This window comes from Nothobranchius furzeri, chromosome 19, assembly GCF_043380555.1.
Source record: "Nothobranchius furzeri strain GRZ-AD chromosome 19, NfurGRZ-RIMD1, whole genome shotgun sequence".
NCBI lineage: Eukaryota > Metazoa > Chordata > Actinopteri > Cyprinodontiformes > Nothobranchiidae > Nothobranchius > Nothobranchius furzeri.
The window spans coordinates 4,444,675-4,472,155 of NC_091759.1; the positions used below are offsets into that span (position 1 = coordinate 4,444,675).

Genomic DNA, 27,481 nt, shown 5'->3' on the forward strand with positions numbered 1-27,481 from the left:
CTGGTTTCCTAAATGTTATTCTGCTGCATAAATTGCATCCACTTATTTATAAAATGTGTGAATATTAGTGGTACAATGGCAAGTAAGAATGATGAGCTTTCAAGACCTTGTGACCAGTTCACCTTCTCGCCATGCACTACCTGAACTTAGAAACACATAATAAGGCAGTTTATTGTCTCATAAGTGCTTTTTCTATTTGTAACCCTGAGAGGTCATCATATGCCATCTGCAGGCCTGGAAGTGTGCTTTAGTTTCTCGATTCTGGTAACAAAAACAAACCAAAGAGCACTTGATTCATGTCTGTCCCTCTCTGCTGCCCACACACACTCCACTCCAGGCTCACACTACTCTCTTATGATCTGTTTTATCAGAGAGAGCAGCGCTACTCATTACTCTTAAGGCTCATGGAAGGCTTTTCTCCTGCTGACTAAAATCCTGCAATGAGGATGAAGAGGCTTACAAGTTACAGTTTCTATTAGGATGAAGGAAAGCAACACTGCTAACAACCATACTGGTGATCTCGGGTCTGTTTTCTTTGCATTTAGTTGGTCACCATTAAACAAGTGACAATAATTAGAAAGAAGATGGATCAGTTTTGGGGAGAAAAGGCTTGATGTTTAAAAAAGGGATCTTAACGACACATTCTGCAATATTTACACCCTAAAATTACGTTTTTTGAAAAGTTTTGGTGGCATACTATCATGTTTTTTCCGGCTCTCACAGATTTACGTAACACTCCAGGAACTATTATGTTATGGGGCCCCACGTCTGTTTATCGCACTATACAGTTTTCCGACTGCTGGCGGAAGTACTGACTGCGTGTTGCTTCATGGCAGTATCACGTAGACCCATGGTTTGGAGACTTGAGCACTGGCAGATCCACCAAAGAAAGCTAGAAATCCCTGATAAGAGGAACCTAGGAAAGGAAAAAGAGAACGCAATAGAGAAAGAGCAAAGACCAAAGTTAATATTGGGCTGGCTTTTCCTCGCTGGAGAGCTCTTCTTGAAAGAACGGCCTGTTCTACGGATTCTGCACTAGCCGTGCTGCTAAAGGATGGCTAAGTGATAAATTATTTCAACTGGGTTATTGCGTGTGGAAAAATCAAATCAACTTTAATTATAAAGTGCTTTCACATATCCAAAAGGACAAACAAAGCACTGTACACCAATAAAATCACAGCAATAAAGACAGACATACCATTAAAATACTATGAAAATCCCAAGTACGGTTTTATCAACCCAGACCAGTCTTTTTACCGCAATCAGATTAGATAAATTAGCAAAACCGCCCACCTCGCTTGGAAACGTCCAAACGCCAGCGAGAACAAATTAGTTTTTAGTCTGCACTTAAAGCTATCGAGTGATTGGGCCTGCTTCACGTCGGACGGCAGCTCATTCAAACAGCCAGTAAACACGCCTTATGCGAGTGATTTGATTTTACGACAGTGACATTACACAGGACCTGTCAGAGGGCGCCAAAGAGCACACAGCTGCAAAGATCAGGAATGTATCTTTAAAGTGACAGTGTGTACTTTTCCTGGCAATAGGGGGCAGTAGATACCTAAATTGTTGCAAGCAAGCAATATTTTTATGTTGGAGTAAGTCCTTACCAAGGGATGCCCATTAGGGTCAAAAAGCCCTGGGGAATGCAAACTTTATCAAAATAACAAAGTCATCAGACTCCCTTTCATCACTGGCAACAAGTGATGAGGTAAACATGTAAAACAACATTTAAGAATGATGAAAGTTTTGTAACCATTTGTTGCAAATCCATAAATGCATTTTGTCCTCATGGGCTCCCGTAGAAGGAAACGTGGCATCTAATATGGCGTCCCGCAGAAACTTTGACCCACACCCATGTGTTTTAGATCTGATTTTTATGGTTCTATGATATGAAGCCGCCAATATGTGTCAACAACTGAGCGTCAATTCATTTATTTTCAACAACATTTTGATGGATATTTTCAGAAATTAATGGTAAGATCTACACAAAAATGTTATCTTCCACAAAGTCACAGTTCATTTCAATGTATTTAAAAATAACACATAAAATACATTTGAGCTTCAACAAGGTGATTCCTAAAAAGATTTGCATACGGTTAATGACCATCTGAAATATCCCTTTTGATTGTGTTTCAGGCTTTTGCTGCATTTTTATTCATTACTTTCACACATGCCAGTTTTCCACACCTGTGTTAAGAAGGTAACACATCCAGGATGGAATTCCAGATATCCCTCATCCCAGCTCTTCCTGGGAGAGCCCTAAACATTCCCAGAACTTAGCAAAACCCCCACTGAAAATGAAGTATCGATCTGTCGATCCAGACAGTCTGTATACAAGCGTCTCTATCCTTGAGGAAGCGCTATAAGTTTGTTTGTTTGTTTTTAGTAAAGAATGATTTTCTCAGATCTGGAGGAGCTAAAACACAAAATTCGCACATGAATAAATATTACTTAAAAGTCTGGTTAATTAGAAGCAAATCTCCAAAGAAACAAACGTTATTCATTAAATGTAAAGCTAACTGTATGGAACCAGATTCAGACTCAAATGTGTCTGTTGGATGTTCTTTAACAGCAACAGTGGCATCTGTCTGCATTGTTTAGGTTGTTGTCCTGGTTTCTGAGCCCCTTTTCTGTGTGCTCTGATGCCAGGAAGCATCGAGTCAAGTTACTTTAAACCAGGGCTGTCAAATATGCGGCCCGCGGGCCAGATAAGGGCCGCAAGCGGGTTAAATCCGGCCCGCGAGATGGTTGTGTAAACTTTATTTTCATACTTTACAATGTAGAGTGAAAATAAACGCATCATTGTGAGCAAGTTTTCTCTGTAACGAGTATAAATAAAACAAAGCTGCACTCAAGACTCACACAAGAACTTGAATCACATCCTGAAGTTGGCTGCCACTCAGGATGTGACTTCTGATATTGATGTGCTGGTGAAAGCTAAAAGATGTTAAGTAAAATGAGTCAAATATACTTTAAGTGCTGCATGAAACTGATCTAGCCGTGTGATCTGTAAGCTCTTTGAATCACTGAGGAATGTTTTTTATATTTATTGATTTATTTATTTTTTTTTCAAATTTTCAAGTACACTTCAGGTGTTGTACTTGTACTATTTTGATACACTGTCCTCAGGCTCCAGCTTTGTTTTATATCGATTGTATTAAAACAACGAAAACAATCTGAAGTTGTTTTTAATTTACCGGTCCGGCCCACTTGGAACTAGATTTCTCGCAATGTGGCCCCTGAGCTAAAATGAGTTTGACACCCCTGCTTTAAACCAACTATTTGGACAAAGACATTTTAAATTTTAGGCATTCCTTTAGATTTGTTCTCTTTTTTGCTGGAAAATTAAGGGATGAGAGAATGTAGGGATCTCTAAAAGGCATCAAGTCAAATATGTGATAATTGAGTTCTGCACCAAATAAACACACAAACACATCTGAAGCTTGAAGGCAGTCCTGAAAAGTGACAAACCTGAAATAGAATTGAATCCAATTAGCAAAAAGAGATGCCTCCATTCCACAATCAAATGAAAAGAAATGCAAGAAGATGGTTTGGCACGATTACCCTAGACGTCTTTAAACGTTAACCTGAAAAATGAAAACACAAGAACACCAGATAATGGTGTGTGTTTAATAGGAAAACAATAGAAAAGGCTCTACAGAAGAAGTGAAAGACTCTTAGCTTGTGCCAAAAAAGAAAGAGGGCGATAAAAACGGTGACATGCAGGGTGTGAAACTTCTGTTTTCTCGTTGTTGCTTGGAAACGGTTAAAGATAGACGATTAAAAAGCAAGCACACTCAGAATATTTAGGATTTCAAATGCTGAGGATTTTTGCAGGTGACCTCTTTATGCACATGTTGACAAGCCAACTACTGAAAACAACTAAATAAAGAACATTTCAGCAAAGTGGATACAGATAATTAAAATAAAGAGATCATTAGTAACATCAGCAACTGAGTGTAGTGTCATTACTGTAAATGGATGTAAAAGTTTCCTTTTTTGCACTTTATTCCTGAAGGTGGCTTTTATTTAGAACTACCAGATCCCCGTCATCAACGAGTGCCCAGTGGAGAGAGTGAGCAGCTTCAAATACCTCGGAGTTCACATCACGCAGGACCTGTCATGGTCCTGTCACATCAACACCGTGGTGAAAAAGGCCAGGCAGCGTCTCTACTACCTCAGATGCTTGAGAGACTTCTGACTGCCCCCCAGGGTGCTCAGGAACTTCTACTTGTTCACCATAGAGAGCATCCTGATGGGGAACATCATAACCTGGTTCGGGAACAGCACCATGCAGGACAGATGAGCTCTACAGAGGGTTATACGATCAGCTGAGCGCACCATTCGCTCCGAGCTCCCTGACCTGCACTCGATCTACAGCAGGCGGTGCTGGACCAAGGCCGGGAAGATCGTGAAGGACCTCAGCCATCCAAATAACAGACTGTTCTCTCTGTTGAGGTCAGGAAAGCGATTCCGCTCCCTGAAGACCAACACAGAGAGGCTGAGGAGGAGTTTCTTCCCGTGACTTTCCTCAAGCACAGTTGCACTACAAAGTCACTAAAATGTGGTTTGTGCAACTCTGGACATTATATATATATATATATATATATATATATATATATATATATATTTCATTTCCATTCAGCTGCTGTTTTGTATAGATATTTTTATTTCTTCATACATTCTTATACATTTACATACTGTGTATTTTGTTGTACAGTTACTTTATTCTCAACTTCAACTTATAAATATTTTATCTTATTCCTTCCCAGCTAAATTTACCTTTTATTCTAATTTGTATTGTATTGTGTATTTTGTTGTAAAACTATTCTATTATTCAACTTTATTTCAGATATATTTTACCTTCCTCTTTCCCAGTTAAATTTACCCTTCATTTTAATTCGTGGTGTACAGTTATTTTGTTTTCAACTCTTAGGTCACGAGCAGCTGTGTAAGGCATTTCACTGCATTTCTTACTGTGTATGACACAAATAAAATTTGAATTTGAATTCATTTTGGCGAGGCTTACAAAAGTAAACACTGAACGTAAATATTTCCCTTTATTTAATTTTATAATTTAATAATATAGGGCTAAATTTAATAAATACTATATTTATTATTTAAATTCAACTTAAAACATTTCACACTGTGCAGCGTTTGGCCTGGAGAGGCAGCAGATCACAAGAAATCAATTCACTGAGACGTGCATGCAATACACAGAATGTCCATGTGGTGGCAGCAGCACTAAGGAGAAAACCCCACCTGACTCGTTTCCCTTCTGCTCAATTTAGTCAATTAAAATAAAGCCCGTTTCACTCAGTAAAACCCATATTTTATATCGTGTTTAAAACAACCATAAGTTATACTCTCAATTATTACATATTAATTTCGTGGATATCAGAGCTTCTTTTTGCACCCAATCATCAACATTTTAAAATGCAAACTTAAACCACAAAAATAAAGTTCACACGATATTGTATGATTTTATTTAACGCTACAGCTGAAGGTGAGTTTAAATCCAAGTTTTTTAAAAGTGGATAAAATCACATGTTTTAGGTTAACAAATGAAAAGTTTGTGATGCAAAATATTTATAAAATCATCTGGTTTTGTGATTCAGGATGAAAAGTTCACCTTCACGCCTGAAACAGTTTTAAATTAATCACATAGAGAAAAGCAAAATCATCCAGATTTAGAGCAATGACATTTTTTCTTTAATAATCCTGAATTTCAGTTGAATAAAATAAAATTAAGCGTGTTTTAAACACCGAGAAACTCAAGAGCAGCTTTTCAAATACAGTTTAAATAATATTCTAAATTAATATCACATGCTTATATATAAAAATATATGAAAACATTTTTAAATTTAAAATACTTTTTAAAATAGCCTAGTGTGATCTAATGAAACATCTGGATAATTTAGTTATAAAAAACAAGACTTTTAATGCATCAAATTGAGTTAAAAAAATCAAACAAGTCCATAAAATTCACCATCTTTTCTCAGTTTTCTCCTCTGACCAGCAGGAAAAATAACTAAAAAGCCTGTTGAACATCATCCAAACTGGTGATTTCTGGATCCCTTTAATGTGAATTTAACTTGAAATATGTCAGATTTTAAAAATAAAATTCTTTTCTATGCATTCTCAAGTAAGTAAATTTTTTCCAAACTGACTGGAGATCAGAGAGAATTGTGTTTTCAGTGCTTCGCTGCTGGGCTGCAGAAAATCACAAGTCATGCATGCAGCTCTGCAGAATCTTAACCCACAACTAACGATTCATTTAAGTTATTAATTTTGTCTCGAAAAACTCACAATCATCTATTGTTTACTCAGACTCCCGTTAATTCCATCTACCCTGATTTATAATTCAATCAAACAATTCAAAACAATAAGTAGAAGACAACACAAAGTTGATATCTCAGAAGTAAGGAGAACAGACGTCAAAATATGAAGAAAACAAGAAAAGAGTGATGTTTAATGTCTTTACTTATATTTGGCAAAAATAAATATCATTTCCAATTCACAAATGATTAAAAATGTGGCTTTAAATACTAGAAAATGAACTGATTTCCTTGTTCTTTCTGACACTTAAGGTCTTAGTTAACCTCAAAGATATTTCAAAGAGTTTCTTTTTACAAACACAAACTGTTTTTTTAACTAATAAAAATATCTTTCTTGACTTTTAAACATTCTGTTGTTTAACTGAGATGTATATTAAAATGAATCTATTAATTGGGTGTTTCTGCAGTATCTTCAAATAAAAAAAGTTAAATTAAAATTTAAATTATGTGATATTCTTGCACAATTAGAAAAAACTGCTTTCAAAACACTCCCTAACTCTGGAATACCTGTGGCTGATTATATTTCTTTTATTTTTTTAAAGGTTTTACACCAACATGTGTCTCGTGTCACCACATGAGATGAAAAAAACCATTGCGCACACACACACACACACACACACACACACACACACACACACACACACACACACACACACACACACACACACACACACACACACCTGTAAGAGCAGCCTTGATGTGTTTTAGCCTTTTTGCTTCCACTGCTGCAAAAGAACCTGTCAGAAAACTTAGAAAAATGAACAAAATTTGAGTGAAAACCGAAGAAAACCGCAAAAACTTAAGGAGGCCTGAAAAGTCACAGATTGTCTCCTGTAATTCCAATTCTCCCAGACTAAACTCAGCTGAAACAGAAGCGTGAATTCTCAGCTGCACATCTGACAAGTCCTTTGAGCTCAGAGGGTGATGGAGAGCGGCTGGCCCTTTTCATGAAGCACCAGCCAAATTTATTCAAGCATCCTGCAAACAAAAGAGGATTCCTGCAAACTCCAAACGGCGTTTTCATGCATTCACTGAGAGCTGCAGATTAACTGTTGTTGAAATGCATTTCTGGAATAGTTCTGCAGCATAACTTCATGTTCCAGCACAGCCCATCATCTCATTAAGTTCTCATTCAAAATGACTCTGATTTGAATATTGGCGCGACACAGGGGTGAAAAGGGTCTGACTCAAAGCATGCACATAGAGAAACACACACTAAGCTGTTTTGTGCAGAAAGCTGGAACAACTCTGCAATAAGAGGTGCACCATGATGTTAGATTCGTCTTCTTGCTGCAAAAAATATTTATTTTACATAAACTTCCACCGAACAAGCGTCCCCCTGACTGCTCAGTGAAGCGCTGCAACGTCTGGATTGGCAGCAGTAAAACAAAGAGGCGATGGTGAGGGTGGTTTACTGCTGTCAGCACGTCTGAGACACAGTTTGACCCAAAGAAGTCAAAAGACTGTCTGCTTCTCACGCCTTAATGGAGACCTGAACCCAATGGGTAGAATAAAAACAACAAAGGCTGAAAATTTTGTTTCTCATAGTAGCAATATGTTTGATGTAAACAAATACTTTCTTACAAATTACACTTTTTATTCATTACATGTCAGTAACCAATGTCTGGAGGATTTGAAAGTAAAGAAAAGGCTGATTTACATTAAATATGATCATAATATATAATATCATCTGAGCCATCGTTGACGAGATAAAAATAGTGCTTTTATTTAACATTTAGCCTGTTTGTTGAACATTTTATTGAGATTTTTGTGTTTTTTAGTCTTCTTCAGTGCCTGACTGGACATTTCAAGCCTTCATTTGAGTGTCCATCCTCACAGCTTTGATTATATTTCAATTTAAAGGAGTCTAGACTACTTCAAAGAAAGGAACTTCTCTCTAAAGATTATGTTTTAAGGCAAACTTTTCAAGAGAAACGTTTATTAATGAAACATTCCTGACTTTTTTCGGACTGATATTTAAAAAGATTCTGCCAAGCTGCGTTTAATCATTACAATTCTACAAATCTTTTTTTTTAAATAAAAAAAAAAAACATGAGAAATGTCCATAAATTAGCATATTTACTAGCTTTTTAGGCTTTAAAGGTGCATGAGCGCTAAGGGTGGTCTCCTAGCAACGAGGCGCGTGCAGGTGTCACCGAGTGAGTGCGCGCAAGGGCGTTGTTGGGTCTCTTCTGCTGAAATAAATGTGAAATGTTAAAAAGCAAACTTTATAAATGCGTGTCTAATCGTGCTACAGACATTTGTAGCCAATAGTTTTGCACTTTAGTGCATTTTAGTTCAAATTTAAATTTTCTGCCTAAAACTGTCAGTGTTGTGCTGTTGTCAGATAAAAACTCTGCACTGCATTTGAATTTAAATCTGCCATCGCTACTGGCTGAGAGGTACCCTAGAATGCTAGCTGGTACCATGTGATGTCACAATGACGTTGTGAGCCTGTGTGTGTGTTTGTGTTTTTGTTAGCGGCTCCGCCCTCTCGGTCTGCTAGGCAACAGGATTTGTTGCATTTTTCAAACAGGAAGTCGTGGAGTAAGACTCTGGTAGGGGGTGACTTGCTCTTTATTAAATCAGCGCCTGACGCAGGAAGTTAGTTTTGAACTAGACTGAAATCTAAGTTCATTCACAGAGATGAACTTTGACCTTTTGCACGCAGCTTAATGCCAACCCGATTCATGTTTATGAAGCCATAAACAGAATAAAAACCAGTTTTACTTATAAAATGCAGACAAAAATACTTGATGTTTACATTTCATGAGTATTTATTTCTGGAACAATAAATAAATTAAATAATCAAATTAAACTTCCATCAAGCTGTGACCCTTTGATCTATGACTATCCTCTTCACAAAATCACAGCAATATGGTTTTAATTGATTATTAATGATGCATGACTTTTCTCTAAAACACCAAACAATAAACCAGTGAGATAATTCTTGATGTCATGATAATCAGCAGCCTCTCCACACTAAAGGCCATTCTTTAAAAAAATTACTTATTTGCTGTTTATGCAAAGTCGTCTTTTAATGGAGAGGTGCTTCAAAGCAAAGACTATTTTTACAAAACTGCTCAGCACATATGTGATTCACGGTGTGAACACAGAATTTTCACTAGGAACAATCTCAATGAGAGAGAGCTACTCACACTGATTCATGTTGGTCTGTGTAAAACAATGAAGACAGTCAGGAAATACATGAGTTTAAATTTATGTCTGTCTTTTTTGGGGATTCCTTATTGGAATTGTCTTCCTCCTTTTTAATCTCTGACCTCTGAATAGAAATAACAAACCTGTTAAACTCAGTATTAATACTTTCATGTATAGAAAGTTTGAAGATCTTATAAAGACCAACGTCCAGATCTAAAAGCATGCTTAAAAGTTTTTATTCTTCTTTTAGTTGCAATAATATAATATTTAATGTCACAATTAAATGAAGGCTTGCAATTGTTTGTTGTGTGTTTTACTTTAGTTCATCGCGTTTCAGTGTGAGAAACGTTTTCTAATCTCCACCTGTCTGATCTGGATATTTCTATTCTCAGAAATAAAACTGTAGTACAAACAGAGCAAACGCGATCCACGCGTAATCTTGGTGCGTAAAATACGCAGCGCCAGGCGCAAACTCTCCGCGGCAGCAGCAGCTAAAACAGGACTTTCAACACTCATTTTCTCTAGTATGCAGGGCTACAAGTGTATTGTGATCAAATATGATATTTGGAAAACAAAATGAACATCCGGGGTTTAAGCACGCTGAAGGGTGAGATCACTGATGGATGTGATGGTGCACTACATGCGTCTGTTAGGGGGCGTGAGAGGCGCAGCCATAGGTCCGTGCCATAATTGCATTTTTCCTCTTGCATAATATCAAAAACCTGGGAGGGTGGGAACACTCTGATTCACAAAGGGGGCGGGACTTGGACGCCGTATATGATTTGGACAAATGAGACGCGGAGCCACTCGGAGACGAGTCTGGTGGAGATGTAGCCATTCGAGCGGACAGCTCCGAGGAGCTGTGGACGTGGAGGACCACGCGCCAAGAGGAAGATAAAGAAAAAAATCTATTGGACCCCCTGGATGCGTAAATGGACCGGGCCGGCGGGACGCCACAATGCGCTGTCGACATTCTCCACAAAGCTGTGTACCGCGCGCGTGGACGCGCTCATTCGTCTCCGGAGGGACCACCGCTTAAACCCAGAATAACCCGCCGAACCGCACCCGCGGAGAAGGTAGAACTCCTTCATTCGTGCACTATTTAAAATTGTCATAATAATATAAAAATATGTTGGCATTCAGGCGGATTTTAAACAGAAAACGAGAGCAGCAGAGATGGTTCAGTCTGACGAGCTCAGCCAAAGAAGCAGCATCATGTTTGGTTTCAGCCTTACGTGGATGTAATTCTTTCACATTTACAGGAAATGAATCTTGTTTTAGTTCAGGTGAGTTTAGGGTGCAGCCGCATCAGCATCTGCAGCAGAGACGTGCACTTTCACTAGTAGCTTCAAAACACTTTAGATTATTCAGTTTATCCTCAATATCTCTGCTCTGGGTTCAAATTAAAGAACAGATCATGTTCTCTGACGCGTCCCAACAGATTAAAACACCTTAAAAAGATGAAATCATGTTTGTTTAGTGATGCTGACTCCAGATCAGCCATCTATCACCGCTCTGAGCATCATAAATAAGTGGATGTTGCGCCATTTATCTAACAGAAAAAACAGATGCATGTTATTTTCACTCTTCATTGCATTTCTTTCCTAAATTTAGGATTGTGCTGTTGCAGATGTTTGTCTCACTTGCTGCGCTGGTGTGTGACCTTTCAAAACACTTCTTAAATTCCGCTTGGGTGTTATCAACTTAGAAAACAAGCTGCACTGAGGGGTAAAAATTTACAAATGAGGGAAAAAAAATTAACACGTTAAGAGCAATAGACTACGGCTACTAATGATTTCATTTTTGGGTTAGATTTACTCTTTTTTTAAACAATAACAATACATTTCAGCATTCTTCTCTTTATTATCCAACTTCTTGGTGCGTTTTTATCATAAGAATGCGTTAAAAACATCTCGCACGTGCGTGCGTGATCCAACAAGTAAACAATTAATCTGAATATAGTTTAAAGTTGAGTTATAAGGTTCGGACAGTGATGCACAGCTGTTAGCAGTTCAGCCACCTGAAGGCCGCTGGGCTGCAGCACCATCCGTGCGTCCATGGAGCCTCGACGCTGCAGAGTCAGGGAAGCTGCAGGTGCGAAATGGACCGAGTTTGGGCCAGAGAGTGACCCACTGGGCAGATTCTCCACTCAGGGAGCTTCCCAGGGATTCTCCAGGGGGAGAAACTGAAATTGTTAAATTAATTCCGCCTTGATTGACGCGTAATTGTCCTTTATTTTTCCTCCTTTAGGTCATCTTTTATAGTTTAAACCGCAGAAAACGAGGATCGCCTCCAACGTCCAGGTGAATGTGACAGATTGCACGCACGCACACATGCACGCACGCACACACTGCGATGACTCTGCATTTCGCTTTAAGCTTCGGCACGTTGCAGCCATCATAAACATCAACTGCAGAACATTTTCTTGTGCAAAACACATTAAAACTTTATTATGACATTTTATGTAAAATCAGAAGTTTAATATAAATTATTTTCATCTTAATCAGTTTATTGGTCCAAAATATAAAAAATGCATTAAGATAGCTTGAAAGCTGAAATGTAAAGTGTGCAATGGGAATAAAACTGCAAAAGCAACACGTGGCAGCAAGATCTAAAACAGAAAAATGAATAACAGCTGTAGAGATAAATAAGCTTATTTCGTTTTTAAATGACGTCATATGTAGAACAAAAATACACTCTCAGCGGAATTGTTGCGATTTTTAACAGAAATAATAAAGATCAATTAAAATATTAGGAATAAATTAATGGTTAAAAGAATAAAAGCAGCTTGTTTGGGTGTTTGTGAGTAAATAAATCGTGATGCTGCCTGAAGACACAATTTGACCTCCAATGATGTTTGTGGCTCAGATCCAACATATGATTTCCTCTGACTAACAGGAATATTTCAGATAAAACAAACATACAAAGAAGCTCATTTTATTTTATTTTATTTAGTTTAGTTTTATTTTATTCTATTGTATTTTATTTTATTTTATTTATTGAATTTTATTTTGAATGACCTCCTGCAGCAACTGGTTGTTTGAGGATGGAAGCTGTGGTCCATTTTTTACCCTGTTGTAAAGAAAAACATCGTGTGTGTGTGTGTGTGTGTGTGTGTGTGTGTGTGTGTGTGTGTGTGTGTGCATGTGTGCATGTGTGTGTGTGTTAGCAGCGAGTTGAGATGACTAATTAACACACACAGCCAATGACGTCATTTCCCTCTGTTGATGAAAGCTAAATAAAAAACTTATCTTAAATTATATGTTTACATTTGTTTTCTGTCCACCTATAAAAACATGATACAATTGAAAAAAAAATGCTTGAATTATTATATTTGAATTCAAAATGTTTTATTTTCTCTCTGACAAAATATTTCAATATAAAACATTTTTTAATCATTTAATTAGATTTTAAATATTCATGTCATAAAAATTTAATTCAGAATATAGACAAAACTAAAAATGATCTTTTCATGGGTTTCTCGTATTTAAATGCTGTAAAATGATGAAATCTCTTTTTAAATACATTTAAATATTCTCATCAGTAGTAGCAGGTTCACATTTAACAGACTCATTATGACTAAATAATCAGTTGTGCTTCACAGTGAAGTCCTCTAACGACAGGCTTTTGAGTTTCTTTTATAATTGGATGCTGTGTGTGTGTTTTTCCTTGCCACCATCCCCCTTTAGTCTCGCTTGTTTTTCATCCAGAGTTGCTTTTATGTGATCAGTCATCTGTTTGCTAATTCATATCTTCATTCATTTACACCTCCGACTACAGTTTAGCACGAAGTCCAGAGGAAACCATCTTTTCTGTTTGGGTGAGCTGTCCCCCTGCTGTTTGTCCTCACAGGTGCTCCTGAAGACTCGTCACTCATGTGCTTCTGCTGCAGGCCAGAGGGGTTGTCTGTTATCTTTGGTTATCTAGCTGTATGAGTGACGTACATTCTTCATAAAGCTAGATAACCGAAAGTAACAAGAATCCCATTACATGTCTGCACGGGAAAAAAAGAAAACAAGCAGAAGGAGAGGCAGTGGAGGACAGATGCTACAAACGAAGTGAAGGTATGATGCTGCGTTAAATAAGGGCTGATTTTTACAAAGAGGAATTAAGAGATCAGAAACAGCAAAATCCACTCAGATCTGCAGTTTTTATTCTTTCGCTTCTTTTAAATCAGAAAAAATCACTCAAAACCTCCAAAACATTATTTGTTTTTGTAAACTATGAACTCAGAGTTGTGTGAATATAAAAAAAATGACAAGCTGAGCAAAAATAAATCAGCATACGAAAGTGTTCCTGCAAAAAATGATTAAAACAATGCTCCTAAAAACCATCCCAGACCTTAAAAGTAACATGCATATTTCTGCAAAAATAAAATACACGAATACAAAAGTTATATTTACAAAAAACCTGCAGCTTTTTATTAGAAAAAATAACTACAATTGAGTACTTTTCCACTGCAACCCCTCCTTAAAACATCTCTCAAATATAAATGGTAAATGGTTGATTGCCTGTATTTGTACAGCGCCTTCTTAGGGTTCTACAACCCCCCAAGGCGCTTCACGACAAAAAACAACAAAATCAAATGCTACGTCTTGCGTTAACATTTTCAGATTTCACACAGACTTTTCAGACGAAGCACAACAGGTTTGTTTACAGAAATAATGGAACGTTCTGTCTAGCTGGATCATGCATCCATACATAAACTTTCCACGTGAATATTAATTCAGGCTCACTTATGCTGCCTTTCATGAAGCCTCAAAATGAGCCTGCAGGTCTTCCTGGCGTTCAGAGAGAACGTCCTGCAGAGGCAGAGGTGGAGACAAAACAAAGACCATCTCGAGAGGCAATTAGTAGCACTTTGCCTCGTTTTGGAGCACCTCCACTCCAGCTGAAGCTATTCTGCAGCTGATTTTTCTCCTCCAACGTACAAACGATGCAACTGAGGCTTCAAGGTGGGCAGTTAATCAATCCATCTTTAGCGTGCTACAACTTAAATTCTGCAAAATCCCACGTGAAATTTGTTGGAACTGAGTGAAAAAGGGAATTCCTGTGATGTGTGGCTCTGAGAATGAAATTGCATCACTCTTTTTTTTTTTACATTTCTCAGGGTTTTAGAGCTTTTTATCCCAGTTAGCATAAATTAGCAGGTGAGGAAACATTTTGTGATAACCCTTTACCTGCATTTTTATCATATTGGGCTCCATAAACTAAACATTTCAAAGCAAATGGCTGCAAAAATCATTGATTTGTGCACCATTTTGCTCCTAATGTGAATTTGTTTAATAAAATGTAACAAAACTGAAATATTTGGCTAATTTTTAGTCAAATAAGTCACATTTATTCCCTGATTAAAGGTGATGATGTATTTTATTTTGACCACACACCTCAAAGCGACTCTGTACATGCTTAGTCCACCTCCTTACACCCCCTCCCTCCCCCATTCATTTAATTTCATTCTTTCTGGTTTTCTCCCAGCTCAGATTCTCAGATGGTTGGTTCTGATTTGTATGCATTTGCATAATGAATGTCATTTGCATGCTCAGGGGCAGACCATACCATGAGAACGGTTGTGTGTGTGTGTGTGTGTGTGTGTGTGTGTGTGTGTGTGTGTGTGTGTGTGTTCATGCATGGGCACATGTGTGAGCAGTGTTTTAATTTTTCCCCTGAACAGTCTGACACAAGGAGTTGTGTCTTCCCTCCAACACTTAGTTTATCCTGTGTGTGTGTTTTAAGGGAAAATGTACCCCCAGTGCATGTGTGTGTGTGTGTGTGTGTGTGTGTGTGTGTGTGTGTGTGTGTACGGCATGTAGGACAGAAATGTGACGATCATGCCGTGTGCACCCTCCTCTCTTCTCCCCGTAACCGTTCTGCGATGCACCAGCTAGAATATTGAAAATAAGCGACTCCTTCCTCAATCCCATAATCCTCCTCTTCTCCGACCCCTCCCTGTCAGTTTGTCCTCCTCTCCCGCATGGCAAGTCACAGTCCTGCCACCATCTTAGGTGCTAAGACTGGCACAAAATGGCAGCTGAGCGGGGAAACATGGACAGCCAGCGCCGCACCTTCCCCCCACCTCACGTTTGCCCTCCATCCTTCTTTCCGCGCCATTGGTCGCCTCGAGACAGTGTTAATTACTGCCAGTGTGTTAATTGCACAGATCGCCCCCAGAGACATGCAGGAGGAGATCAGATAGGAAAAAAGCGGGAAGCCGGGAGCTCCTTAGCGTCGGCGAGGTGGCATTTTTAAGGGCAGCTGCGTAGCATTTCGCTGTGCCCGCCGTCACGCTGCGGAGGACGGAGAATTTACTGGAAATGCTCTGAAAATTCTTCTGCAGCGTTAATTAGAACATTTTAACGTTTTTAATTGCAAAGCGTTGGAGTTTGCACGTTTGGCAAGGTTTCCACTCGTGGGGCATTAAGGCGGTTTTCAATTCCAGGCAGCTTGATTTGATGAAGCGGGAAAAGAAAAACAACCTAGACACACACACACTCACACACAGAGCCATAATTAGCAACACAGCATCGTTCATAAATCTCCACTCGTTATCAGACTCAACAGCATTCTCACGTGAGGAACATGGCTCAAACATCATCCCGTTTGGTTTGGGATTTGTGCCTCCAACATGAGGTGTCTATTTGGGAACATCTGGGAATGGAAACCAACGTTCCGTGCTTCTGCTCTGCTGCTGTGGATCCTTTGACCCCATCACAATGGGGCCAAACTCCCGAACTGTACTTGGAGATTTAAAAAAAAAACGTGTTTTTAGTTGTTTTCTGCTTTTGTGCAACTCAAAAAAACAAAATGTGTCAGCCTAATTTACTCGTGGATTATTTCCGGATGCTATATCTAATTCTTCTAAATTTAGCCCAAGAAACGGACTCTTTAATTTATTCTGTTAGACTGTTTGGATTTTTAAAAAGTTTAAGGAAACATATTAATCTTTGTGAATAATCTCTTAATTTCAGATATTTTGAGCACCTTTGAGAAACCGTAGGGAGGGAATGAGGAGGAAGTAGGCAGCGACAGTGAGATCTCAATAGTGTGAGGCCTTCTTTGTGTTTCTCTCTGAGGTTTATTTTTTTTGGGGGGGGGGGGGGGGGGGGCGCAGAAGGGGGATGCCCTAAGAAAAGAAGGGAAGGGGAGAGGGTGGGGATCCCGTTGTGGACCCTCAGACAGGCTGCACATTGTCCTCCCCGATGTGTGGCGGCACTTGTGGCATGACGCCATTATTTAGGCCAGTGGAGGGAACCGGAGTCTGGAGGGCAGCTTAACCAAAACGCCAATTAGAGCCGGATCGTCCTGATTAATGGACGAGGGAGACTGGTAAACAATACCGGCCATTGTTAACCTAACCTGCTCCATGCACACACACACACACACACACACACACACACACACACACACACACACACACACACACACACACACACACACACACACACACACGGAATGATACTTAAAAATGTACCAAAATGATTTTAGAAATAATCAACCTTCTGTTTTATCTAGTTTTAAGCATCCCTTTATTTACGACGCACATCTAATCTGACATAAACAGCGATTCAAGTCAGTAAAATTTCACGACTCCTTTCTTCCGAGGAGGACTTTGAGTTCACATGTTAATCCCACGCCGCGCCATGCTCGCCTCTGCATTTAAATACGTCCCACTTTATTGTTTTTTTAAGCATATGCACTGAATAATTAGCCACCACATTCTCCAATCAGGGGCACACCAATGTAAGGGTTTCCATGGCGACCCCATCACTTCCCCACCACCTCCTCCTCCTCCTCGGCTTGCAAACAGGACAGAGGAAAATAAAGCGTGGGAAAAAAATGCTTTGGGGCTTAGACAATGATGATGGGATGGGGGGGTGGGGGGTGGGTGGGTTGGGGGGACTTGAAGAGCAGCTTGTGTCTAGACTGGCTGATGTAGAGTTTGGTGTTCTGGGGCTTTGGGGGCGTGTTTCTCCTTGTACGTCTGCCTTGATTGTTCGTATCAACTACACTGTAACAGAAAATGATGAATGAATGAAGTCAAACTCAAATCTTCTCCTGTAAATGAAATATTTGACTTATAGTCAAGCTGTTCGCAAATTTAAAACAAAAATTATTTTTTCCAACAACTTGCTCATTTTTTGGACATTTAACAACTAAGCAACTTCTGACACTTTTTAAACACCGTACACTTTTTTTAAACTCATTTTTAGCTCTTCATCATTTCAGTTCAGCATAACTGCTTCTAAGTAACATACTGAGTTGCATGAGATAATGTTTTCACGCTTGTCTTTGTTCATTTGTTAGCAATAAATGTTATGAACAATCGTACAGCTTTTGGTGTAACTCTCAGACTTTCTTCATTGTTGATGACATTTGGGAATAAACCCAATTTAAGAAGCCATCAACAACTCAGAAACGTTAGCAAACGTAAAAATAACTCCCGCTCAATCAGTTTCACGGCTATCGGGCTAAAGTCTGGTGTATTTTTAGCTGAAAGTTAGCATATACGTAAGTATATATTCTCGCCACGACCCATAAACAGACTGATGGAAATCAGTCAACAGGACCGTTCGCCTTACACCGTCGAAGAAGAAGAAGCCCCTCTATCTGCCCGTGTCTCAAAGAAAAGCCCAGGTGTAAATCGCCCAAAGCTGGTACAAACAAGTGCTGTGCTTGAGTCTCCGCCATCTTTGTTTGCTCCATCACAGTTGCTAGTGCTAAATCCGCCCAATGCCCCTTTACAAACATAGAGTGCTGTGACTGACCCAGCCTATGCTTAGCCAAGCCAATGGTAGACCTGCTAAGGCCACAATGGAGCGTGGCTAGACCAACCTGTGGAGCTAAATCTCTGCTACTACTAAGGTTTGTCTGGATTTCTAAGCTAGCTGAGAGTCATTTGTGAACACGAACTTATCTGAGATTTTAAAATATCTCGTGAGGTTTGACCAAAATGACAGAACTTCATCATTTCTCAGTATAAGGTAGGGATGCAAAGATACCACTTTTTTCCAAATCAATATGATAAGATACTTGGATCTGAGTACTCGCCGATAACGATTACCGATACCGATACTTCTACCACACCAAAAAATGCAGTGAATTGTAATACATGTTTTATTTTCTTCTCTGCATTCAACTGTAAAATAATTTAAGGTAGATAAAAAATAAAATAAATTAATAGAAATTATCTAAAAACCAAAATATTAGGTGAACAGAAATGACAAGTTACTGTGAAGCCACTTTCAGGCGACTGCATTGGTATTGGTTCTTGGTATCAGTTATTGATACCAGTATCGGTACTGGTGCATCCCTAGTATAAGCGCATCTCATGGAAACTTTAGTGGTACACGGTACAGATGCGTTGACTCCGTTTTTATGGATGGACTAATTTTAATTGCATTGATCTTTTCTTTCTTTCAGGGTTTTGGATTTGAATGAAGTTGCGGGTCGTTAAACCTGCAGGATTATAGCTGCACGTAGGCATCAGAAACCACCAATCTCCACCTGGAGAAAGGAGGTGAAACAGAAGGACAGCTTCTCCAACCGCACGACTCCATGTTCAGACCATCTTGTTGATGCTCACTGTCTAGATCTCTGCCAGACTGATGATGGAAATCCACAGGAACATGAAGATCTTCACATCGCACTCATCAAGAGGCTGGACGTCAGAGAGGATTTTGTGTGTGTGCGTTTGCCCAGCTGTTCAGGAAACATCTGCACTAGAATCTGAATGTAGGTCAGAGCTGAGATGCCAAGCTGTCACTGAGATTTGTGCCACTGGAAAAAGGTAGTAAAATAGTCTTAAGAATCAAATTTGTTTGTTTATTAATTAGTTTTTGTGTTCTTGTGGATGTTAATATTTGCACATTTTTGCAAAAAAATTATGCAAACTGACATTTTTTGACAATTTGTCACAAACCTGATTATGGAGTCGATTTTATATCCTTTTGTTTTCATTTTTCATCTTTCTTTTTGACATAATCTTTCTCATATGAAATAAGTGGATAAATTGCACTAATTGATGGAAGAATCTCTGTTTACTTTTGAATGTACATCAGTATCATAAGACTGGAGCAGCCTCAGCAGTCTTTTACAATCCATTGATAATATTGCACGCTGTCACTGCAGCGAATATCTTGCTCAGTCATGATTTCTTTATATGAATCTATGCAACAAAAATGAAAATATGCAACATTTGACATATTGTTGGTAGTTTGCACATAAATGTAGTAGGTGCAGTTTTAAAAAATGGCATGTTGATGAGAACTGTGTGAATGTGAGCTCAGTGCAATGATATTTGAAGCCGATGGTGATTGTTTGCACTATTAGTTTAGGAGATTTGACTCTGCACAGGTTCCATGTTTATTACCATTTTGATTATAGTTTACGACCATAGATACTGTAAAATGTGCTGTAGATCAGGAGCAGATAAAGGCTGTTTGGAGGGAATAACTTGGTGTATTATATTTGCACTGAGTGATAATTGTCTCAGGAGTTTTAAGTTTGTTTTGCACATCATTTATTCTCTGCTATGCAACTAATTCTAATAAAAGTTTTTATGTTTACAAAGACAAAATCCTACCTGCTTGTGAATTATTTTTTCTTTTTTTTAAGCTAGAAATATAATAATCTGAATCTGACTAAAACACTTGAGTTGTGGCATTTTAACTGAACATGGTATCAAACGCCTCAGGTTTAACAACGATGCATCGTTGTATTAAGGCCAGTAAATGAATCGGATATCAGCGTTCTGCAGAAAGCTACTGATAAAAAGGAAACAGCATCTTATTATTTCTAAACAAACAGGAACTTGTACAAACGGAGGGAATCTTTTAGCAGTAATAACAGCAAAAACACATATTTTTGTGTAAAAATAATGTTTTAAATTCAAACACATTCTCGTAAGAGTAACCAAGTCACGAACAATCGCTTAAGCTAACAAAGAGCAGACAGAATAAAAAAGGACAAGTCAATTTTTAAATAAAATCAAGTCCGCAAATGAGACCAACCTCAACAAAGGTTGTCTTATTCCACTGCCAGCAAAGTTAGACTTTAATGCTTCGAAACTAGAAATTCACAAATTAATGTTGTTGTTTCTGACATGAAACAAAGATATAGTTGTGCCAAAGACCGCGGGCATGTTGAAAAGGTAACTAAACCAAAACTTACAGGAAAATAGTCTTTGAGCAGGGGCGTGTCCAGGGAGTGGCCTGGGGTAGCACATGCCACCCTTGGAATCTGATTGGCCACCCCAGGTGCCACCACACTAATTTACCTTTAAATGGGCTTTTCATTGTCCACAAAAGGCTTGGGGGTAAAACAAAAAAAGCATAACCATTGGTGCCACCCATGCACAAATTTGTGCCTCACCTGAGCCACCCCATTTTAAAAGATCTGGACACGCCACTGTCTTTGAGGGCCGAGATTGAAGAAAACCGATGTGAGATTATGCAGGCTGAGCATGTTTGCAAAATATTCTTCAAAGCTGATTGACCAATAACAAAAAAAGAGATCATGAAAGTACACCTGGATAAAAAAATCCTACTGAAGTTACATAGTGTCGTCGTTGTTGTCTTCCTCCGCTTATCCGGGTCCGGGTCCGGGTTGCGGGGGCAGCATCCCAACTAGGGAGCTCCAGACCGTCCTCTCCCCGGCCACCTCCACCAGCTCCTCCGGCAGGACTCCAAGGCGTTCCCGGACCAGATTGGCGATGTAACCTCTCCAACGTGTCCTGGGTCGACCCGGGGTCCTCCTGCTGGCAGGACATGCCTGAAACACCTCCCCAGGGAGGCGTCCAGGAGGCATCCTGACCAGATGCCCAAACCACCTCAACTGACTCCTTTCGATCCGGAGGAGCAGCGGTTCTACTCCGAGTCCCTCCCGAATGTCCGAGCTCCTCACCCTATCTCCAAGGCTGAGCCCGGCCACCCTACGGAGGAAACTCATTTCGGCCACTTGTATCCGCAATCTCATTCCTTCGGTCATTACCCAAAGCTCATGACCATAGGTGAGGATTGGGACGTAGATCGACCGGTAAATCGAGAGCCTGGCTTTCTGGCTCAGCTCCGTCTTCACCACGACAGATTGGTTCAGCGTCCGCATCACTGCAGACGCCAAACCAATCTGCCTGTCGATCTCCCGATCCCTCCTACCCTCACTCGTGAACAAGACCCCGAGATACTTAAACTCCTCCACTTGAGGTAGGACCTCTCTCCCGACCCGGAGTTGGCAAGCCACCCTTTTCCGGTCGATGTATTTATTAAAACGCTATACAGCTGTTAATCTGTGTCTCTGGAGCATGAAGCTGAAAATTCAGAAGTCTTTGTGCCACAGCTGCTGAAAGGAAACATCTGGAAGGTATTAGTTCACAGACACTCGGCAGTTGCAGGTCATGATGAGAATCGCAAACAGTGCAAATCTCAAGAATTGGGATGTTTACAACATTGGTTTTATAATGGCAACAATCAGCTAAGTCTGGCAGTTACTTTGTACTACCTGTTAGCTCATCAATCTGGTCAAGTTGAACTTTTTTCAGAGGCTGTTCGAGACATATTTACATGTAAAATATAAATTCTATATAAATCCATTTCATACTATCTGATCTTTTATTCTGATAAGATTTTTACTGCCGGTGAAACAATAGAGCAAACTCTTCATGTGAGCAATGCTGTATTAAAGGTGTGAAACACAGAAAAACCATTTTAATGATTATTTCTGATTACGATCAATCACTCTGAGGTTTTTCATGTCAGCTGAACATGACAACAGTCTCCTACACCTGCCTCCTGCATTAGCTTCTGATAGAAAATAGAGGGTGAAACTCTAGGATGAGAAAAGCCTGACAGATCTACGTCACACTAGCTGTTTTTACAGCACCACAGCGTTTGCAAAACGGGATTTGCCGCGACTCCCTGGGGAGGATTTTGGCAATAAAAGTAGCAAAGCTGAAGCTAGAATAAACTGACATCCGGCACCTCTCAAACCAAGACGGGATAAGACAAGACGCCCCGCTCAGCCAGTGTTTTCACCACTCTGTCGAACAGCTGGCTGTCTCTCACCATCCCCGTAAAAAGGCGACTAATCTGTTCGTCCGCTCGCACGCGTCAGTTATCTGTGTTTATATCCCTTCCGGCCGGCACTCGGCGCACAGGATATGTCACTAACGCGGCCACCCTCTTTTACGGACGGTCGCTCCAAAGGGATTAGCGGGGCTGACACGCGTTTAGCCGTCAGAGGCGAGGGGCTCATGCGGCAATATTACTATGAGGCTAAGCGCATCAGAATCGAGTTTTATCACCCTTCCCCTTTGCTCCTTGCCACATTCACGAGACCCACAAATACGGATTTATCACCCTGTAATGACGTGATGGTCTGTGTAGGGTTTGGTAAATTGAGTGCTTTAAGAGCTCAATATGTATATTACCTCTGCTTATGACCAATAAGCTGTGATACTATATCTAAATATAGAATATCAACCCTGCTTGGTCTTACTGTGTTTATCAGAATATTCTAGGATTCTTTATTTATTAGGGGATTGTAAACACTTCGTTTTGATTCAGAAAACAGTCAGGTTTATAAAAGTAAAAATTTATTTTACCAACAATCAAAACATGACAAGTTACCTAAGCATTTACTGTGATGGATGGAACTAAATGTGATGTCTGAACCTATGTGTGAATGCGGTGTTAGTCAGAACTTCCGTATGTAGGAGAGCTGAGTTCTGGATGTAAAAGAACTTGGTTTGCGCTAAGCTATGAAGTTGATTATTATCAAAAGCACATCAGACGCAATCTGTCATGTCTACTTCACCCGTTTTCGGAGACCCTCTTGGTGGATCCTAAGGTCAGAGAGGTTGGATGACCTCTGGCACCGGAGGGCTGTAGAATACCGTGGCACCGACTCTTCAGTCCAGATATGTCTTGGGTCACGACAGTTGGATGGAACCGCGCGTCTGGGACTCTTAAGGAGTCTAAACAATATCAGCTCGTTCTGCAGGAACTGTTTGCTTTATCAGCTTCGCGGGTGCAAAAAAGATTTTGACGACGTGTCAAAAGCTTTGATGGTCAAAGAGGTCTAGCTCCAGATGGCCGGTCTGAAGCTTTTCTCAAGAACTAATGAATCACCAGAGTGATCCAGTTTTAATGTTCTCATGTTATGATTGTGTAGCCAACCAGAGATTGACAAGTTTGAGGAATATTACCAAGAATCTCAGAAACACGCCTTCTTTGATACCGGATGCTCTGATCTGGGTAAAGGGCTATCTATGAGTCATGCGTTCAACTTAACTTTACATTGTCCTTGTGTGAGTGCAAATGGTGATGACCTTGTCATGTCAACGTGCTGAAACAAATGTCGATCACTGTAATCATAACATAACATTCATTTCAAACTTCAGTCATTGAGCACAGTTTAATGAAACATTTCATTATATTATAATTATTATAAGTAGCAACAAACAAACGTTTGTTTAATGATTATCTAACTTATAAGTTGTAGAAGTTCATATCTGATTTAGGAAATCTGCGGGTGTTCACTTATTTAAAGGCATGAAGAATCCTGTAGGACGATAAGGGAAGCTGGACCTTGAGGAGAGAACATTATTGTTGACAATTCATTATCATGTGTTCAGAGCTGCAGAGAGGCTCTGAGCTCCAGCTGATGGAATGAAGGCAGGCTGATTTGAAGGGAACACATGCAGTCTCGTGTCTCCATCTTGACCAGATGTTGAATGGTCAAACAGTACCTAAAACTGACCATTGCTGAACGTTACAGTCTGTCTTATAAAAGAGGCTACTGTCACTTAACATTCATGGACTCACCCATCTTGACTAACGACGGGGAAGGCTGTTGTTGGTTTTAGCGTCCAGGAAACTGCAGAGAATGTCTCGGCTAGCAAAAGGTAACTGTTAGCATTAGCAACTCAACCACATGGCAGAAACTCCTCCAGCCTTGTGTTATATGTGAAGATAAAACATCAAAAGTCACAGAGCAAACCGAGTTAGTGGCAGAGTCGCGTTGCTGTTATCCAATCCGAGGCATGATGTCCAAATATCGGGAAATACAACACATTTTCACACCCATCCTAACCTTAACACTCTTGTGCATGTAAAACTTTGTTCCTTGTTGTAAACGTCCCTCTCAAACAGGGTTAACGGGAAGTTTAGAACGAGTAACAGCGTTAAGGTTAGGATGGGGGTGAGGGGAAGGTTAAATAGCAACGGGTTAGAGGCTAAATGTTGCTGAAAAGTGCGCTTTACTGTGGGCATCGAAAACCGATGCCCTGGCACAGTGCGTCGCCTCCCAACGCGTCAGAAAAAAACGCTTGGTCACCCAGCGTCATTTTTCGACGCTTCGGGTGTGAGAATGTGTTGGGAAATAAGATTCCAAATCCTGCCTCTCTCTGTTGCAGCAGACTTGTCCCTGCTGATCCTGGCGCTTCTGGGACTCATTACCCTGAGTAAAGCTTGCAAGGCATTCATTCCTACCAGAGACCGCTGCAAATGTGTTGTTTAAGCGAAAACATGGACGTAATTTTGGGGGTGAACAGGGGGGACATGCCCCCCCCCCCCCCCCCCACACACACACACACTTTTTCCAAAGTCAATTTTTGACCCCTGCACTTTTTACCATCCAAAAACAATATTACGCTATTTTAAATTGACACTGGTTGCGCTCTAGGGCCAAGCGGAAAACAACCGCTTGTGTTGAAGCCCATTTCCCATTAGAGCACACTGTAAAGATACCCCCCCCCCCCCCACACACACACACACACACACACACACACACACACTTCTAAAGTGAAAATTACGTCCATGAGCGAAAGTTCAACACCTTTAAACAAAGCAGCAAAAACACAAGTGGAACCAAGTCTGTTTGGATTTTAAAACAAATCCTTAAAAAACTTCAAAAGCGGTGTTTTGTCTCACACACGAGTTATATCCAGAGACTTTGAAAGGGCCTGAATCATTTTTACTTCTAATAGAAAATCAGGCCCCAAAAAGACTGACCCTGTTAAACATGTCACCATTGCAGCTTGTAAGTGTCGCGCTAAAAAATGAGTCGGTATAGTTTAGACGGTGCCTTTGAATCATGAATGAGTGCACCATGTGAACGCTGAGCGCTCAGTCAGCGTTGGAGCTCCGGATCCAGACAGAGGGAAAGGTGCGGGAACTGTCTGATTACGATGGAATCAATAACAAAACAAAAGCCCACGTCTGGGAGGAAAATCGTGGGAAGTGCCACCAAGGGCCTGATTAGCATTCTGTCTCCTGGAGACCCCCGGCCCTGAAGTAAAAGAATGGCTGCACAGGGGAGGAGGTGGGGGGGAGGCAGGGATGGAAGGGAGGCTGCAGAAGGCCAGACGGGGGATGCAGAAAGTCAAGGAAGACAGCTTCACAAAGACGGGCATGGTGTGGAGGGGAGATCAGGGCTGAAACCGTGAAATCAGGCAGCAAGAGGGAACTGGGTTCAAGTTCAACTGCAAATCCTCATCTGCATGTCGAGCTGATGAAGACAAAACGTCTCCGGAGGAATCCTGTCTGACTCAGCACGGAACAAAACCCGGGAGGAAATTTATGCACGGCCTGCCAAGGAGAAAAAAGAATGTTGTCAGATGTGATTTGTCCTTTATTTTAATGTAAACTCTGAAGGTATTTAAAAACTGCAGAGAAAAATAAAATTAAGAATCACATCAGTGAAAATGTTTATTTTAAGTTATTTGTTTAGTTGATTATTTATTATTCATACAAAGTAAAAATAAATATTTATTTTCAAGTCTTAAAACCTTAAAATGGTAGAAAAACAGAAAATCTTCACCTCTAAGGAGCTTTTTCTACATAAAGCTAGACCCGTCTACAGGTTTTATAACAAGATTAACTATTTTATTTAATTTTTCTGGCTAAATAATATTTGCATATTAAACAGTTTGTAAGTTTATCTTTAAACCTGTCTTGTTTTGGTCTAATTTTTGCAGCAGTCTGTGCCCCTGTTAATGCTTTTGTTCACCCTAACACTAACCCATATCACCATCAGATATTTTAATAAGGATAAAGGGAGAGAGAATATTATTTTACTTAAAATAAAATTCAATAACATCAAAAATCAAAAACTTTACATTTTTACCAATAAAAATCACATGCTGCAATTAAAAGTCTTTTTAATAAACTATTACTGATCGTTTGGCTGCAGCTATTTTATTATTTTATGTTAAAATCATAAATGCAAACTGAATGCATGTTAAAGCCTTGCAAAAGTATTTTCTTGATCTGTTTTAAGAGTCAGAATTTAATATTTCTTTTGTAAAACGTCAAATATTTTCACGTTATTGTTTGAAACCTTAATAAAAGTAAAAAATGATGTTAAAAGTGGAAAAGATGGACATTTCTGTTAAGATTTCTGTTTCATTGAATGAGAAAAATGCCAAAATCAGCAAAAACAAACGTAAACATTTAACTGAAATCAACATTTAAATGTGCAAATATGGACAACTCCTTGACAAAATGAAATTATCTCAATTATTAGAAGTTGTCAACAAACTTTAGCAAAAATCTGAGAACCTTTTTAGAGATTAATGTTAGGAAAATCCTTGCTTCGTATTGTGCAAAACAAACACAGTGTAATGTGGGATTAATGGCGGTCCTCGGCTCATTTAGGGTCAAAAATCAAGAGATCTGACCCCAGGTCAGCGGGACAATGGTCAGCTCTCTCTGCTTGTGACCCCCCCCCCCCCCCCCCCCAAGAACAGAATTAAACGTGTAAAACATGCTGGACAGCAACGGGAGGAGGTTCCTCTATGACCCTCGTCGAAGATCTTTTATATCCACAAGTTGTTTGACATTTGACCTCTTTGATTGCCGCCATGCTTCCTGGCAGACCACTGGGATGTTTCACACCTGTGACATCCTGCTGGTGGCTGTAAGTGCCGACACGCCCTCCTGGTTTAACACAACAAATTCCTAAAGAACGGAAAGAGGAAGAAAAAC

The 27,481-nt window shown here is 39.8% G+C and overlaps 1 long non-coding RNA gene across 2 annotated transcripts; it reads left to right on the forward strand.

Moving 5' to 3' along the window:
- Positions 1 to 10,286: 10,286 nt before the first annotated feature.
- LOC107394631 (uncharacterized) lies at positions 10,287 to 20,076 on the forward strand. 2 transcript variants are annotated; one of them, XR_001574028.3, is made up of 4 exons: positions 10,287 to 10,576; positions 11,751 to 11,803; positions 13,353 to 13,564; positions 18,921 to 20,076. It is a non-coding gene; the product is annotated as an uncharacterized lncRNA (long non-coding RNA). The 2 variants fall into 2 exon arrangements; XR_008564128.2 differs by lacking the exon at positions 11,751 to 11,803 and having other exon boundaries at positions 10,288 to 10,576.
- The last annotated feature ends 7,405 nt before the right edge of the window (positions 20,077 to 27,481 follow it).